We start from the raw sequence: 14212 nt of genomic DNA, 5'->3' as shown, positions 1-14212 counted from the left end.
CATCCACTCCTCTCATTGTCTCCCCTCTTCTGCCACCTTCCTTCTGTTCCCAATCATGCCTGATGGTATCCCTCAGTAAAACTATCTTCTGTTCCATAATTGAATCTCCTGTGTTCTTCTGTTTTCCTCGCTCCCCTCCTCTGACCACAATCACTTTTGCCGTTAGCCTTCTCCTAACCTCTCCAGTCGTCATTCCAGTCCTCTTGTCTTTTTTAATCCCTCACTCAAGAATCACACATGTTGTTAGCTATGCCGAGCATCTCCTCTGTCCTGTTGGGTCTTCAGTATCTGTTGTAATTCTCTTATTTTGCCTCAGGTGAGAGCATTCTTCTTGCCTGTTAGACTCAACTTTTCCAGGCATTTCTCCTGACCTTCGTGTCTCTCCTCTTCCTCAAGAAGTGACCAAAGTCTTGTCAGCTGACCTCTTCAATTACCAGCTTTCCTCTCACGCTGTCCCCACCTTGTCTTAGGATGCAGAAAACATGGCAACAGCATGTCAAAATTTAAATGGGCAGTATCTATATATATATATATATATATATATATATATATATATATATATTTATATTAAAATAAATTGGACTACAGCACAACCAGCTGTAAATGCATTTCAACATTGAGACTGCGATAGATAAATTACCTCAAAACCACTACAAACAAGAGTTCTGTTCGTTTGAACCAGCTGTGCATAGTTTTTTTTTAAAAAAGCACCTTGAGGATCAAAGCATTATCAGTACGCTGATAGTAAATGATTAATGAACACATCAAACTATAAATGTCTCCTCTTTTGCGGTCATACAGCCATGCATTTCTTCAAAGGAGCAGGTGATTGCAGGAATAATTGATTTCAGTGCACACGGCGGGTAGAATAATACCACATTCAAGCCCTATCACACAGATGAGCAGCCGAGAGGGGAAAAGTCAAGAGATATCGGTTACTTCTGACAGCGCTGATAACAGCTGTTTGGCAAACAGAGCTACAGAAAAAGTATCAACAAACCTGTGGACGAATGGATGAAAAGCTACACAGAGTTACTTTTAAATAAAATCCAATATTCACATTAGTTCTCTTGATTCGGCCCATTTAAAAAGATGCTCTAAACGTTTCATATGCCAACAAAGAGCCACATATAACAATGTAACATAATTGTAATTTAAAGGAGACATATTATGCTCACTGTCAGGTTCATAATTTTATTTTGGGGTTGAATAGGTTTACATGCTTTAATTATCCAAAAACATAAGTTTGCTTATGCTGTCCAGTGGTGCAGCACCGTATTCCCCCTCTGTCTGAACAATCCATTTTTATCTCCTGTCTCTATAATGCCCCCCTTCCGAATACCCAGTGTCCTCTGATTGGTCAGTTCACGCATGCCTGACGTAGTACTGCCAACAACAACAACAACAACAACAACAACAACAACAACAACAGAGCATCTTCGTTTAATCAGTTCTTACATGCCAAACTAGCCGTGAGGCATAAATTAAGCAAATGTGTGACATGGTGACATAGTGTGATGTCACAAAGACACAGAATTAAAAGCAAGACTGCTGGTGAGGTGTTTCAGGAGCACTGTTTTCTGTAGGAGAGAGGAGCTTCTCTTTGTGTGGCTTTGACCTTTTTAACTTTCAAGATCTTTTACATGCACAAGAACTTATAAAATAGTGATGGAAAGGGAAAAAATGAAAAGGCATGATAGGTCTCTTTTAATTAATTTTCATTCATCTGGTGGATGGATGGATGGATGGATGGATGGATAGATAGACAGCTGTAGGCTCAGGAGGTAGAGCAGGTCAACCACTAATTGGAGGGTTGATCTGCATTTGGAAGTGTCCTTGAGTAAGATACTGAACCCCAAATTGCTCCAGATGGCTGTCCCATTGGTGTGTGCGTGGATGAGTGGATGAGTCGATGGGTGGATGGATGGATGTACACATCACACATGTATCCCAAGAATTAGCTCATGATTCACTCACACACATCTTCATGTATTCCTTTAATACATACATACTGTTCTATATTATACCGTAGCCTGAAGGTACATTTACTCCACTCTGCTTATCCTCAAGATGCACTTAAATATAGATTATGCTGGTGTCTGAGGAAATTATTGTTATGTGTTGAAAGAAAGCACTTTATCCGTCAGAATGCAAAAATAAGTGTGCATGTTTCTAATATACAGACTAAGATGTTGGTCCCCCAGTATGTTAATGGAATGTCTCCCAGATGTTAATTTACAATGGGGGAAAAACACTTTAAAGGAAGTTTGCCCCCTACTGGTGGAGGCAGCTCTTGTGTGTGTGCATGTGCATGTGTGTAGAAACGGGTATGGGCTAGTATAAGCGTTGGATGGGGTGAGTGAGTGATATGCATATTCATTAACGGGTTTATCCATTTCGCTCCTTTCATCCCCCGTTTGCTTTGATCAGAAAGTTTGACAAACTCTTTTATTGCCTGGTGAGAAGCAAGAATGCTACGGGGGCTGAATGGAGAGCTGTCTCAGGATGAAAATGCAGCGAAGGCATGCAGATATACACACAAGTTGACACACACACACACACTGACCCACTAGAACACACATAAGTTGGCAGACAAATAGGCAGATTGACAGACTGTCTCAAAAGCAGGCAAACACATGAATAGAGCAAAAAGAAAGGGAGACTACAAGAAGAGAAGCTCACATTTCACAACTTTCTGCAATTTAAGGTCCCGATCCATAGTTAAAGGACATGTCACGAGTTATGGCATTAGAGAGTGGTTTAATATCAGCATGTCCTCGCTGTATTAAAAATGTACAAAGAAAGCACAAGAGTTCTTTCGGATTACCGAAATAATTACACACCAAGTCCCCCTCCGAGCCAGATCTTCCAGCTCAGGGCGCACAGAGGAAACCATCGTAAAATGCAGATCTCTGAAATGCATGTGAGGCTGCTTAATTGGGGCCAAATCTTAACAAAATCGTGTCATGTTTTTACAGCCTTAGGTGCATGTAGATAAAAGCACACAGCAAGTGGCACATCTAACTAAAGAGAGAGCGAGGGGTAGAAGTAGAAAGTGTGGGAGCTGTGCGTCGCGAGGAGAGGAGCACTGGCTTTCTCATGTCTTTGCTGCCGTTTGGAGGCTTGTTGCACACAAAGCTCTCGCCTGCATTTATTTCAGAGGTCTGTAAACTGTCTCTGATGCGTGCGTGTAGACAGAAACACGCTTACTCAAAATTTCCCATTTATTTTGTACCCTCCTTACTACTTTCAGCCTCTCCTAGGGTTGAGGTTCAAAAGTCTTTTATCAAATCCAAATATAGAAAATCAGCTTATTAAATCTGAATCATTTTGAATCCAGTTATTGGTGGTAGTTTTATTGAATTTCAACAATTTTGGCTGCAACCTGAAAATCAGATGAGCAGTATGAGTTGTGAAATATTGATTACATACATCTGACACAGTCAACACAGGTTCATCTTTCTTAGTCTTCCACACCTTATTTTTCAAGGAGCTATTGCTGGAGCATTAGTTGTTGATACATGAATGTAGTGTATCTATGAGACCAACATCACATGGTCAGCTAAATATACAGGAATAAGACAGGAATCACCTCTCTGATTCAATCAATTAATCAATGTTGTTGTCAGCTATTAAACAAATTGCATCTATTTTGATATTGGTTTAATCGGTTTGAGTAATTTTCTTTAGCATAGAAGTCAAACTTCACTTTTTCCACACACTTTAAGTGTGAACATTTGCTGGTTTCTTCACTATTGACAGTAAACTGAAAATTTCTGGATTTTGGACAAAAGACGTTGGATGACTTCTTATTGGACTTGGAAACACAGGTTTACAATTTTCATTTAATTTTATCAACAAAACAACTAATAGATTCATCGAGAAAATAATCAAAAGATTAATCAACAATGAAAATAATCATTACTTGCAGCCTTTTTAGAGAGTGCAGGTTCTGTTGCTAAGATTCCATCTTTGGCCAAGTTCTGACACCTGCTTGCAGAGAGCGCATGAACCAGGCCGCAGCCAAAAGTTTCAACTGTCAGGTAAATTAATTAGGTAATAAGTTAAAGTAATGTTTGTCCTTCCAACAAGAGATAGCGCTTGTCATTGCCAGCTAGAGGTAAGAACCCTGATAAATTTAATCTTAACATTGCTAATGAAAAAGCTTAAGAACCCAACCCCTCAAGATACTGTTTAGTTTTCAAGGCGAGAAGTCACTGACTCTACCTCCGTACCTCCCTACTCCTCTGTCCCCCCCGTTCTCCACACCGGCTTCCAATTTGTAGCCCTTTGTGTACGTTACAGCAGCGAGATTCCCCGCCCTCCTCTGATCAGGCCCACGCTCGGACATCTGTCGGAGGATGTTTACCCAGGCAGTAAGTATGTTAGGGGAAATATTATCCTAGTTTTACCTTACCTTTCTTCTGTCTGAAGCATAAACACCAGCATTTGGGAGGTGGGGATGGGAGAGGAGAGGCGAGGAGGAGGAAAAAAAGGAGTGTAGAAGAGAAGGTAAGTGGACCTGAGAGAGTAGAAGTGAAGGATGAGGGGGGAGAGGGAAGGGTGAGGAGACAGCAACAGAGAGAGGTTGAGCAAGGGAGCAAAGGAGAAGTAAATGGATTGGAAAAGATATATTGGGGGATAAAGAGGGAAACTTGAGAAAGAAAGCTGCAAGAAGGAGAAGAGACAGAAAAAAGTGAAGAATGTGAATGTGGAGGAAAGGTTCAGAAGTATATAAAAGGCACAGAAATACACTTTTACTTTTAATACTTTTCTAGCTGTCTTGAAGAGAGAGTTAATCAACCCTGACATCACTTCTCAATCAATTTTTACCTCTCAGTTCCTTGAGAATCACTTTCAAATGTCACCACTGTCTTTTTCTCAGTCATCACAGACCCTTTAACAAGATGTAAGTACCATTCTCCAATTTAAAGACTTTTTATTTCTCAAGGTCAGAAAAGCAACTTTTGTTCCTACCATACTGAGAAATCCTTCTCTCTTCCAAAAATGTCTTAATAAGACGTAAAACTTCCCAAATTTTAGGGTCATCGACAAGTCTAGACGGGTTTTATAGTCTGTTAAAAAAAGATATATGGTTTACATGCATGTCTGTCTGGTGCTTGGCATACAGGCGTCCACAGACGGGCATACAGATGCTTACCATGCACACAGGCACACAAACTCAAGTCTGCCTTTTTCTCGTTATCTCTTTGCCTATCTCTCTCTCTCTCTCTCTCTCTCTCTCTCTCTCTCTCACATACACACACACACACACACACACACACACATGCGCACGCACGCACGCACGCACACAGGCCTCTTCCCGTCTGGTGTTGCTTCCAACCTAAAACCAAACCATGTGTGGGAGCTATCCTGTGCTGGCCTAAACTGTATGCCCTCTTGGTGCTGTGTCCCGCCACTAGAAGAAGGGCTGGAAAGACATTCACTGCCCGTCTCTCCGTATGCCTGTCTTGGGGCTTTTTGCCTCTCTGTGTGCTTTTGACAGCAAGTGTCTTTTTTTTCCCCACTTTTCATCTTTTGCCTATTTTTGCTTGTTAATCCATCATGGTCTCCCTCCCTCTGCCTGCCTGCCTTCATCTGCTCGCTTGTGTCGTTGTTATTTGTGCCCCTTTTTCTGTCTGCCTGTCTGTCTGTCTAGCAGTCTTTCCCTCCCTTGAACTCTTTCTGTCACTCTTTCTATTTGCACCCCCCCAGCAACCTCCCATCTCTCCCTCCCGCTCCACCACCAACTAGGCATGAAAACGGTGCTCCATTAGGAGTGCCTGGGCTAAGCCCAGTCTGACACACACTGCTTTGATCAGCCGTGAGCTGGGCTAAACACCCCGCTAAACTCCCAGTCTGGGGGGGGGGGGATGTTGAGGGTGAGTGAAAAGTAGCAAGAGTTAGCGAGGGATGGGAAGATCAAAACAGAGAAATGAGATGGAGATGGAGACACAATAAAAGGGAAACGCACAGACTGGAGCGAGGAGCTCATTTTCCCAAGCTGTCCCCCACCACTCTTGTGTTTTATCACATTTTCCTCCACATGTCTTTTTATCGCTTGGTTTTCTTTCATGCGCCTATACTGCTTGATTTCTCCACAACTTCCAGGTAGCCCATGAAATGCATCACTAACTACTTCTGCAGGTGCACAAAAGAGAGACTCAATGAACCATGAAAATGAAAGAACTAATGTGAAAATCATATCAGATGTCTGAATATGAAGTCCCCAAACAAGTCTTTGCAGCATCTTTCTCAGAGGGCAACTGTCTTGTTGGTTAAATAAATATTAAATAAATATTAAACAAACTCCAACCCACTGACACATGTTGACTAGGAGAAAGACAGTGAGAGATGAAAAGACAACCCCAGAGAGAGAAGATATATAGAGAGCAGACCTCCATAACTGACAACATTAGAAAAAGAAAAAAAAAGAGCCAGAGCTTTCCACATTCAGACAGGCAGATACCAAACCAGCAGCAGCAAAAGGACAAAAAGCTCCCGTCTCTTTCTCCTAAGGAGAGAAGAGAAAAGGGATTTCCGCTCGGTGCTAATCAATCAGGCCGTGATAATGGCTCCCATGCCTAGCTGTCGACTGGAGGGGTCAAGGCATCCCGTGACCCAGTGCCCAGGGCCCAGGGGCCAAAGCCCCTCTCAGAATAGCACCCCAGGACGGACTCCCCGGGCTAATTGTCCAAGCCAGTGTCAGCCTTTTCAATGCCCCCCCTCCCTTACCCTCCCCTCCTTCCACTTTCTCCTTCATTCCTCTCTTTCTTCTCCCTTTCTCTCCCCACCCTCCCCTCCCTCCTCACAACCCTGCGATCCTCTCTCTTTCTACGCAACTGTGGAATCTACTATGAATACCCGCATGTACCAGCGTGGGGGAGAAAATGAGACAGAGAGTGAGGAGTCGGATGAAAAAAAGAGCATGTAGAGCTACGGATGGAGACACGGGAAAAAAGTTGATGCAAAGACAGAGATAGCAAAGGATTGTAAGAAGTGGGAGAGTGTGTCAGAAAGAGAGAGAGACCAGCGGCGGCAACAAAAACAGGCAGGGAGGGAAGGATGAGAGTTAGTAAGACAGAGAGGGACAAACAGATACAGAGACAGTTGGACGGCAGAGATTAGGAGGAGGAGAGGCAGCGACTGTCCTCTGTCCCCTGTCCCCTGTCCCCCCCGCTGCCGAGACATCACTCATATCACTGGAGAAAGAGTGCCGTGTTCTATCCTCTTCCATCTGCATATCAATGGTTTTCTATTAATCACAGCCCGGACAGCATGTGTCTCAGGGAATCTGCTCTACATCGGTCCGGCTGACCACCACAATGCAGCCAGCATACACAACACCAAAAGACAGAGGGGACATACATGCACAGGAAAGAACAAGAGTCCGAAGCAAGCCCCACTCCAGCTCCGTGCATTGGCATTCCTCTCATTCCAAGCGCACCCTGCTAATTAACAGCGTTAGATCCCACAGACAGAGGGACAGATTGATGGAGAGGTATCCCGATGTTGCACTACAGCACCACATCTCCGCTCTCCTCTGTCACCTTCCCTTCTTTTTTTCCCTCCTCCTTCCATCCAACTCTCTGTCCCTCTCACAGTCCCCTTTAGGTCCCCGGTCAGACAGCGATGAAGAAGAGCAAAGTCTCCCCATTAAAAACAAAATAAGAAAAATATGAAAATCAATTGGCTACTCACTGGGAACCTCCTCTTTTTCTGTATTTCTTTTTTTTCCTGATCTGTCACTCTTTATCCTCTTCTCCACTGTAGCGAGGGGAGTGTGTCTATCCCGGCGTGTGTGCTGTGTCAGTCCGATAGAGGAAAGTTGCCGTCTGTGTGCATGAGCGTGTGTGTGTGTGCGCGCGTGAAGGAGAGGGAGAGAGAGAACGTGTGCGTCTGTCTCTGTGTCTCACACTGCTCTGAGTGAGAGAGCAGAGGCTGTTTTAAACAGGCTGCTCTCTCCCCATGTGACCAGCCCAGCCACAGGCAGGAATACATTACAGACACACACACACACACACACACACACTGACACACACAGACACACACGCACTCTCTATCTCTCTCCCCCCCTCTCTCTCTTGCTTATACACACACCGTGTCCACAGTGCACCCCCTAGCCACCGCTCAGGGTAGTGGAGGGAACAGCCCACACACATAATATGTGCACACACACACATCCAGAAATACAGCACAGGAGCTGTTTGAGTTCACAAACAAACACTGACACCATGTATGGTCACAGTGTTGATGTCTTATGTCAGACTTCCAGCATCCCAGGGGACACAACATCAAAAAATAATTAATTCTAACACAATTAGAGATAATTCATCCAATTAAATGTTTTTTCAATGTTTCTGACTTTTCCGTCTCTGTCGTGGCTGTGCTTCACACCTGGAAGCACTGACCTTTTCAGTAATGGAAACCTTTTAAAGCTGACCTTCTGTTGCAAGGCTGATACAATTGCATTACAGCTATTACACCTTAAGGAACAACAATGAAAAACACTGCAGATGAAGTGTTTCAAGTGAAATATGTACGAAGACATACATTTTTAAAAAGCCATGCGTATTCTCATACATTTAAAGCGGATACACGACATGATAGCGTGGATTAGGAAGATGATAGATTGTCTCCTGAGAAAATATTTTGGGGGGATGTATCGATAGATTGCCATGGCTACAAAACGCCACAGATGCGTCATTATTCTTTCTAACAAATGAAGCCGGTACAGCTTTCAGACTGCATGTGCGATGGATTGTTGATCAGCTCGGAACACATTTATCATTTAATGTTCAGGAAACTTTCAGCACCATATTGCTGCTCTTGTGGACCCTGAAGTGAAATAAATGGCTACTGAAAGTCGTTTATTATCACAATAATACCCAAGAGGGCAGTCCGTACTGTGATTACAAGCACCATTCGCAACACCAGTTTAACACAGTACCTCCACATCCAGGCCTGAGGCGTGCGTGTGCCAGAGCTCGTATAAAGCTATTTGACTCAGTGTTTTAATCTGAACTGGCTATGTGAGCTGCATGGTTAACTCCAGCTGCACCACCTGTCGGGGGCACATTTAAAGGGAAATTCTGGTTTCTTGCAATCTTACACTTATTTTAGTGATTTTGGCCACCATTCCTACGAGTAATAACAACACAAACATACTTGCTGAGATCTGGGTCAGGTCTCAGATGGGGCAAAAACCATGAGCAGTCACACATTCATGCAGATTTTAAAAGAAGCCCAGAGGTTAGCCAAACTTTTTGGAACAGAGGATAATCATTAAAGTTATTACCCAAACTATCTGTTGTGAACGCCCAAGACAGTTTATAAACCAATTTCCATGCTTCCCATAGTTGAGAACACACAAAGTTTTTCCCGGTCAATAAGGGATTATTGATGACAGATTTACCTCCAAATTATGTGGTTTAATAATCTTGCTAAACTTTTGACTTGTTTACAGCCTGTTTAATCATGTTGGACTGATGTCACTGTCTTCCCAGATCCAGGCAATTACTTTGGAGAGTGAAATGTCGGGCAGGGACTAATCCTCAAGTGAATCCATTACTAGGGCTGCACGGTATGGAAAAAAATTATTTTGCAATTATTTTGACAAATATTGCAATTTCTACATGATTTCTGATATTAGATAAGGTTGTTAGATTAGTTGGAATCATCATTTATGCACCACAATCAAAATGTTTCCTGTCATGATGATGTGGCATTTGTTGGGATTTGTACCAAAAAAACATGTTTTCTCACATCAGGAGAACATCTGTAGGCCAGTTGCAGTTTCTTGTGATTAGTATAATGCACTTGGCCATGTTGCGATCTTGATAGTATTTAATTTAATTGTGCTGCCCTGTCAATTACTAAGAATTACTCTCTGTTGAATTTTTATAACTATACACAGCACACTGTGTTTTGCACACCGAGATGCTTCACCAGCAAAAACATTGTTTTCCCATGGTCACATTCAAGCTGCTGTAAGCGATGTCGTAATTTTAGCTAACTTCCTGTCCTCCCTCCTGTCTATGTCACCACACTTGCACGACTCCTTCCTCTTTTTTCGAGGCAGCTGTCTTTGCTACTTTCTTTTTCTTCAAGTGTTTTACATCGCTTGGCCTGGTAGTATAAGTTGGTGGCTTTCCCTGTTACATTATTGCTGGTGTACATACCAGAACAGGAGGCTCCTGCTCTCTGCGTGTTCCCTAAGCAGACAGGACCAGGTCCTTATGGAGTTCTCTGTCCTGATTGGATGAAGTGGGCAGGGATAACGGAAAATGTATTTTCTCTTTTACTGCATGAGCAGGGTGAGGAGAGACGTGGGTTACTGACCAAACACGCTATTAGAGTGATTACTGTTGGAATACAGAGCTATTCAACACTCATATTAATTAGAAAATAACGTGTATAACAGCTTTAATTACAGTACATATGGTGGCCGGTTGCACATGCAGACTCACTCCACAGATGTTTATACCCAAAACATGCTTTCCCAGGGCGTTTTTGAAGCGGCTGCACCTGTAGCGGCAGGTCTCTTTGTGATCAGGGCACGTGACATAAACAAGACATGATTTGATGGGTCACGTTGCAAAATGGTGGGAGAGAAAAAAGGGCGAGGCAAAGAATAGAGACAGGCCAGATGAAACATCAGAGGGCCATCAGAAATTTTGGGATCATTTCAAGCTGAAAAAAAGCTTCCAACAATAGCATGAAGTCAATGTAACAGCATCTCAGCCGTAATTCACCCAGTCTGATGTAACGCATCCAGTCAACATGGAGCAGACCAGACACAAATTACGTTAACGTTAGCATTTAACGTACCAGTAAATCAATATGATTACTGATCTGAGGTGAAGGCTGGCACAGAATGTGCATTAATTATGGCTATAAGCGATGGCTAGTTAAGAACGTATATCATTATATTACTATTATGACAATGATACACACACACAAACTACTGTCCTCACAGCGATGCATGAAATACCCCAGAAAGTAAAATATCAGGGAGTGTGGTAGCAGTTGGAGGCTAAATTGTACCAATCCAATACAGCAGGTAATTGAGTTTAGTTTGATTGCAGTGAGTAGGGTCAGCAGGTGTTGGACAACCCTTCAACATAATAAAGAAATATAGCCTGTCTTCATAACACATCATTTCATTACTACAATAATCAATAGCTGCAGCCCTAATGTAATGTTATCATAACCGATAGAAACTACAACCAAAGCCATTTTATTTTATGTAAAATGCCCATCAGAATGTAAATAATATTCTTATGATTATCATATGCATCTTTAAAAATCAATTTCCATAAACATAACTGCATAATGTACTTCATACGTTATGAAACATTCCATCAGATTAATAAGACTGCTTTGCCATTAACTTTTCTAATAAATTGAATGTATCCCTATCACAGCAATTTACTACTAATTAAAGCACCTGTATTTAGTTACATATGTTTTTAGTTATATAGATGTATCCTAGGCTTTAAAAAAACTTTTTTTTTGTGTAATGATGTTGCCACAATATTGATTAACGCAGTGTTCTTCAATCTTGGTCCTCAGGACCCCTCTGTCTTGCATGTTTTAGGCCCTGTACACACGTACATAGGTATTTCTTACAACTAGGCTTTTTCTATACGTTTTGGCCTGCCGTAAACACATAAATACTGAAAATAGAGCTTTTGTAAAACTCCTATCAGGGTGAAGATATTCAGAAACGCCATTATCAGTGTTAATGTGTAGACAGGAAAACTGGGTTTTTTGGCTCGTTTCCTTTAGCAGGTTTGGCAGGCTTCTGATTGGCTAATGTGGCCTTATGGTAGAGGTTATATCGCCACCTGTGGCTTTGGCGTGCCCTTAACAGCCTGCGTTTGCATTTTCATACCGCTGGTGTGGGCGGGAATTTTTTCGAAACCAGAGGAGGGAAAAAATGCATTTTTAAAAATATCTGTGTACGTGTGGACAAGGTCTTAGCTGTTTCCCTGCCCCAACATACCTGATTCAAATGATCAGCTCGTCATCCAGCTCTGTTGAAGCCTGATAACAACCCATTCACTTGAATGATGTGTGTGGGGGCAGGGAGGATAAATTTAAAACATGCAGGGCAAGGCAGAGGTCCCCAAAGACCAGGATTGAAGAACAATGCAGGAGTCTGTCACCCTTTACCTGTATATTTTGGACCACTGTGCTGATTACAAACACTGGGACTTCACAATTATATCACTAATTTCAATTCAGTCCACATATGTATCTTTAGTCTAGTCTAGTCTGTTGCTGCATAAAGTAGTAGCATAAATCTTAGATTAAAGAGGAGGGCAACCTGCTGTGAAAAACAGATACAACCTTGATTCTCACAGAAAGACTTTTTCAAAAACAGCTTCACAGCCCCAAAATAATAAAACGATATATGACCACGCTTTATGCTTACTCACTTAAAAGAAAAACAACAACCCTGTTTTATTTGCCCTGACTGCAACTGTTGTCTGGGCTCTGTAACAGGGATAGAAAAGCACATGGGGTGAGAGGAGTATTGCTTTCACTCATTCGGTCCTTCTCTCTACTTGGAGATGCTTTCATCAGTAAAAGCACTTAAGTAGAATTAGACAACAAAAAACTGCTTACAGCTGGTAATCCACAGAGAATGGCTGCCTATTTGTTATGCTTCACTCCATAGAAATGTGTGCCATTTTAGGTTTCAACAAGTAGACTGACATTAAGGAGCAGGAAAGGTAACATTAGTCATGCCTCTCCAATGTCACACAACAGAAATGAGGAGCCGGCTTCAGGTTTTAGGACGAGGATAACAAGTAGGCCCACTGATAGATAAATATATATATTTTTATACACATCATAGACTAATGAACAAGGAGGGATAAGCAGGATTAACGTTAGTAAAAACACAAGCAGCCAGAGAAACGTCAAAGCATTCATGGTTCAACACCACAGACAGCGACAGTGTTAACAAAGCCAGCAGAAGCAGGCGGATACAAAATATGCAACATGACCAAGTTAATATGGCGCAACAAAAGCATAATATTGCCACAAGCTAAATGACAAAGCTGTAACTGTTAACTTACTCACCATTTGAATAACTGAGGCTGGCACACTCAGCATACTTTCCCTCCAGTCCCTCCCGACGTCCAGCTGCACTGACAGGGCCTTAAGTGTGAAACACGTTCGTGCAAAACATGAATATGTTCATTTTCCTTCTCCAGTGTCTCAACATTGACGTTTCTTTAAGTGCAGTTTTCTGTGTGTTGTTGTGACGACGCTTGGCTAATGGCCTGGTTCAGCCTTACCTTTGGTCGCCGCAAACATGGCTGAAGATGTCACGAGTTCTTGTTTAAAAACACCCGGTTTTGTCGCCGCCAACACGGCCGGAGATGTCCCGAGTTTTCGTCATAAATATCCAGTGGTGTCACGCTTAAAAGTGATGAAACATCATGGTCCCTCGTCCGAAATACCCAGTGGTTTAACACTGGCTGTTCAGAGTTTGTCCTCCTAGCAAAGCAGCAGACCTGACCCCTGCAGAAGGAAGGCTAATCAGCACGAGCTAGCAATTCAGGTGTTAGCGTAGCTTCTCCGGGGCTGACGCAGGTCTCTGAACTTGGGTGTTTTTCCCACGTCGCGAAAATTTTCTGGTGTGATGCAGCACAGTGGTAGACTTTCAGTAAGGATATATAAAAAAAAAAGTTAAGATATTTAGTGGTTTACGGTCAAAGTGTAGGAACCACTTCTGTCGAATTAATAACCATACTGGACATAACATCCTAATAGAGAGCCGAAGCCACGCCCCTTCCCGTGGAGCCTATGGGACCTTATTTCAGAAAAACTATTATAAAAAAATATTATTATTTGAGCAGATAAAATATGTCCCATTACTTTTAAAATATCATAATGCTTTGACAGTTTACTAAGCAATAATTTAGTTGTAAGAAATAACCAATAATACCTGCACCCGCTGTTACAGGTGACCCAGAAAACCACAAACAGATCATAATTGTCACTGATAAGTCTATTGCTGCTATATTCCAAATGTGAATTGAGGGTAACAACAAAAGACTTTAATAGCCTACATTTGCTGAGCTTGAGGTTACACTTTTACACATAACACATTTTACAGTTACTCTGGAGAGCAACCCAGAATGGTGTCAGATAGAAGTGAGTGACAGTAAATATAGTGCAACAGTACACCAAGGTG

The 14212-nt window shown here is 42.3% G+C and overlaps 1 protein-coding gene across 2 annotated transcripts in view; it reads right to left on the bottom strand.

Annotated features, from left to right (window-relative positions):
• cntfr (ciliary neurotrophic factor receptor) overlaps positions 1-13679 on the bottom strand; it is a 239937-nt gene extending 226258 nt beyond the window's left edge. Inside the window, exons 1-2 of one of the 2 annotated variants that reach the window (XM_084382630.1) lie at positions 13311-13679; positions 13093-13170 (exon numbers count right to left, since the gene is read on the bottom strand). The gene's annotated coding sequence lies outside the window, so the exon portion shown is untranslated. Of the gene's footprint in view, positions 1-7701; positions 7928-13092; positions 13171-13310 lie in introns of those variants that run through there. The other variant, XM_084382629.1, reaches the window with a different exon arrangement.
• Between the last annotated feature and the right edge of the window lie 533 nt (positions 13680-14212).

The sequence above is a fragment of the Pagrus pagrus genome, assembly GCF_965226575.1.
Source record: "Pagrus pagrus genome assembly, chromosome: 19".
In the NCBI taxonomy this organism is placed as follows: Eukaryota; Metazoa; Chordata; class Actinopteri; order Spariformes; family Sparidae; genus Pagrus; species Pagrus pagrus.
Note: the sequence above shows the minus strand (reverse complement) of the source record. Positions and strands in the feature narration are given on the sequence as shown.